The sequence below is a fragment of the Pinus tabuliformis genome, chromosome 2_2 (genome assembly GCF_031772625.1).
Source record: "Pinus tabuliformis cultivar Carrire ecotype Pingquan chromosome 2_2, CPIR1, whole genome shotgun sequence".
Classification (NCBI taxonomy): Eukaryota; Viridiplantae; Streptophyta; class Pinopsida; order Pinales; family Pinaceae; genus Pinus; species Pinus tabuliformis.
Window position 1 is genome coordinate 119,733,618 of NC_142300.1, and position 4,586 is coordinate 119,738,203.

The window sequence follows — 4,586 nt, forward strand, 5'->3', positions numbered from 1 at the left end:
GAGGTATCTATAGAATTGCTTCTATTCTGGCAGGGTCAATCCGAATGCCATCTTTGGAAATGATGTGACCCAAGAATTTACCTTCCTCTAGTCCAAACAAGGACTTCTTTGGATTCAGAGAAATACCATATCTTCTGCATTTTAGAAACACTTGTCTGAGATGGTCCAAATGTTGCTAATCTGATTTAGAAAAAATAGTTAGATCATCCAGATATATAACAAGAAAATCTTGAATCTCTTTGGCAAATGCAATGTCCATTGCTCTTTGGAAATTTTCTCCTGCATTTTTGAGTCCAAATTGCATTTTGATGCACAAAAAAGTGCCCCATGGTGTTGTAAAAGAAGTTTTCTCTTGGTCATCAGGATGAACCAAAATCTGGTTATACCCTTAGAACCCATTTAAAAGTGAAATTCTAGAAGAACCTACTACCCTTTGCAAAATATGATCCATCTTAGGTAAAGGGTAATTATCTTTTAGAGAAACCTTATTCACATTTCTCAGATCAACACATAATCTTATTTCCCCAGTTTTCTTCCTAGTAGGTACTAGACTTGACACCCACTCTGAAAATCTAATAGGGGCTATTATCCCTGCTTCATACATACGTTTAATTAATTTTTAAATCAATGGTAATAATATAGGGTTGATTCTTCTGAGTTTTTGTTTAAATGGCTTCTGATTTTATTTTAGAGGTATAGTATGCTGAATTATATAGGTGTCATATGATTTCAAACCCTCATAACTCCAGGCAAAGACATCTTGGAATTCTCTCATGAGCTCAACATATTTTAACTTCTGGTCAAGAGGCAAAGACTTGGATAGTTTTATCATTTTTGGATTTTCCTCTGTCCCTAAGTTATATTCTTCAATGTCTGCTTTTAATGGTTCCATCTTTGGTTTTTTAGGAATGTAATTTGAATCAAAGAGGTCTTCTAGAGGAGTTAATCCTTTAAGTAGATGATTGTCTTTTAAATCAATGACCTCTGTTTCTTCTTCAATTATCTCATCAAGGTCCATTTGTTTAAGGTCTTGGACTTCTTTCTTAGTGAACTTTGTGGGGTGAAGCATATTCACTGAACTTTCTTCTGAAACATTTATTTCTATCTCATCTATCTGATTTGAATTAAAGATTGTATCAACATCTAAGTAACTATTAGAAAATTCTTCATCTAAAGTTAAAAAGTTCTTAATCTGTTAATCACTATCGAAAACTATTAGTTCTTCAGATTATCAGGAATGGCTGGTCTATGTCTAATCTCAGCTATAAACTGATGATTAGGTTTGAAAGGTAATTTGCAGGTGCTGGCAAACATTGCTAGATTGTGGGCTTGCAAGTTGTGTTTTCTAGGGATTGTAGCAAGCTGAGTTTCCAGAAAAGTATTAAAAATCTCTATATTTGTTCCTCTGTAGTATCCTAATCTAGAATCCCTATTTAGATATTTCCCTTTGATCTGTTCAATGATTAGTTTAGAATCTTCTATGGCAGATACTCTAATTGCTCCTAATCTTTTGACCAGTTTCAGACCTAGCAAGAGAGCCTCTTACTCTGCCATATTATTGGTGCACTTAAAATTTAATCTATAGGCATGGCCTTCAACATGGTCATTTTCTAGATTGTACACCCAAACGCCTACTCCTGCTCCTGATTTATTGACTGAGCCATCAAATTCTAAATGCCAAAGAATTTCATGTTCATAATTGGTGTCAGGGGTGGTAGGAATTTGTTTAACAGTGAGATCTGGTTTTTCAGTTTCATCTAATTTTCCTTGGGTATCTGATATTTCATTGTTTTCTGAGATCTCTTGGATGTGAACACTTTATTTTCCTTTTTTTAATTTTTTTTGGTTCTGTTGCTAAAACTTCTAAAGTGTTAGGAGAAATGGTTTTGGCATTATAAATAATAAATGGGTCCATATCAGAGTGTATTGAGTAGATGGGAAAATTTTGTGGTTTTCCTGACAACTTACTACATATTTCATCAATATTTCTTTGTATAACTTCTTACGTTGGCCAAAAATCGAGATAGTAGCGTAGGACATGTCTAATTGAAGAGATCCCTGAAGCTTAGCACCCAAGGATCTTGAAAATAACATACCATATTTTGGTGGTATATCTACTACTACTATATCCATTAAAATTGTTTTTGTAGGTATTGAACCAATGAGACACACAAGTCTTTTATCAATCCTAAACATCTCACATGACTAGAATCAAAAGAAAAGAGGTCTTTGTATGGCCTGGTGATATCTAGGTCTAGTTTTTCCATTACAGACTTGGGCATTAGGTTGTGATATGCCCTAAAATCAAACATGGCATTGTGAAGGATTTTATCATGTATATTTAAGCTCACATAGAAAGGAGGAATTCCTCCTTCTGATGGTTTTCCATTTACTTCAGGGCCAGAGATCAATTCTGGTTGGTCATCAAAGACATTAACCAAGTCTTAAGTTCTAGTGATTTTAAGTGATTTGTTGATTTGACTTTGGTAGGCTTCATGTTTAACTAATTCAGACAATGGAACAAAATTTTTTAGCTTGCCTACTTCAGTCTCTAGATTGAAAGGTTTTTCTATTTGGTCTTTTATGTTTCGAACAGTGGGATTCTCTCTGTTTTCTATATTTTCTATGTTTTTCTCCTTTTTAGGAGTAGGGTTATGATTTGAAGTTTCTCCTAAATCAACTTATGGAGGTTTTTCCACATTTCCTTTAGGAGAAGGAGAAGTGGAGGCTTGTCTATTATTTGGTTGATTGTCAAAGACATCTTCAATAATTGGGTTAGAAGGGTTATTATTTGATCTAGATAGAACATGTACAAGTGTAGTGATTATCTTACCTTTCATGGGTTGTTTTGAATTTTTATATTTTTTGGCTTCAGGAACATCAATTCTTCTACTCCTTAGGTTGTATTGCTTATGCACGTCATAGATGGTTGTGTCATATCCCTCCCTGAAGTCAAATGATTCACTTGACTGAGTTTGGAATTGTTTAAGGATATGGGCCTCTTGATCATGTTGGGTCAAGAATACCTCTCCTTCACTACTAAGTCCCATTAGATTTATCTGAGTGTCCTCTTCAAGTTCTTCTAAGTTTGAGCCTTCTACATAGTTTTCCTGGAAAGGGGGTCTAATGTATTGGTCTGGACCAGTCTTCCCAATGTTCTGGTTTTGAATTTTTCTGAAATTGGGATTTCTCCCTCTGTTGGTTGGCTGACCATCCCAAGGAGCTTTCCTTTCAATTGTTTCCACTCTATCTCCTAGCCTATCCATCCCTTTAATTATAGCATCTAATTTCTGTTCAAAGGGTGAGGATTCTTCTTTCAATGGTATTCTTCTTTCACTTCTAACCTTGGCTCTTTTAAACATCAGGTTGGCTTCAACACTGACAGCTATGCTTTGCATATCTTCCAAAGTGCGAGGAGCTCTTTCTCTAAGCTTGAAGGCCATGTCGGAATCAAATCCATCAGGGAATTTGATTAAAGCTAAATCAGGTGGAGGTCTGAGGTTTTGAGGGATGGCATTATAGACAATGTTGAACCTAGTGCAGTAATCCTGTAGAGTGTCTTGTGCTCCCCTCTTTAGGTTTTCATACTCTGATAAGATTTGAAGAGGATATTTCTTTTTCTCCCATCGGTTTAAGAATTTTCTATAAAGAGTTTCTAGGCTGTCTATACTATTTGCAAGTAAGGCTCTAAACCAGGTTCTGACTTCCCTAGTTAGACTCTAAACAAATATTCTCATTCATACATCATCAACATCTATTTCATATATTTCAAAGTAATCAATCATCCTTTTGGTATGTTGTTGGGATGTGTAGGTACCAATACCATCTAATGGAGTGATTTTACTTTGGTAGTCTTGGTGCATGGCACCTAAGTTGGCTGGTAATACCAAGGGAGCATATCTGTTTGCCATTGAAGCAGGTAGTGATGAAACAACAACTGGGGTTGGAATAAAAATAGGTGTTTGAGTTGTAGATGGAGGGGTAGAAGGGGTGGTTTTACATTGAGATGTATATGAAAATGGTGATGAACTTGCAGAGGTATTAGTGATTACAAAGGGATTGGGTGTTCCTTCAGTGGTAAGATCATATTGTATTGAGTTCTGCAAATGTCTATCAATTGACAAATTGATAGCTTCATGTTGTACGTCTTCGATGAATATTGGGTCTGGGACTAAGTAAATTAATTCAAAAGAAGAAGATGTCCTAAATAGAGAGGTTTCAAAATGTTCATCAAATGGTTCGTCGTCAAGATAAATCCACCTAACAAGACAGGATCTTGATATGTAGGTGGGCCTAGAACTAGCAGAACTTTCTTGACTTTCCTATCTCGTAAGAATTTTGGGGATCAGATTAGGATTCTCAAACACTTGTGGTGGATTGGGATCAATATTAGCTTTGGTGTAACGAGTCCTTTCTGAAGCTAGATTTTTTCTAGGTTTTGTTTCCGTTTTTTTTCTTTTGAATTTGTATCAACAAACAACTTCTATTAATTCTTTAAGAGGCTGTAGATATGAGTTCTTAAAGATTTATTTGATATGAGGAACTGGTCAAGAATTTGGAAACCAAATATTCAGCTCATAAACTAA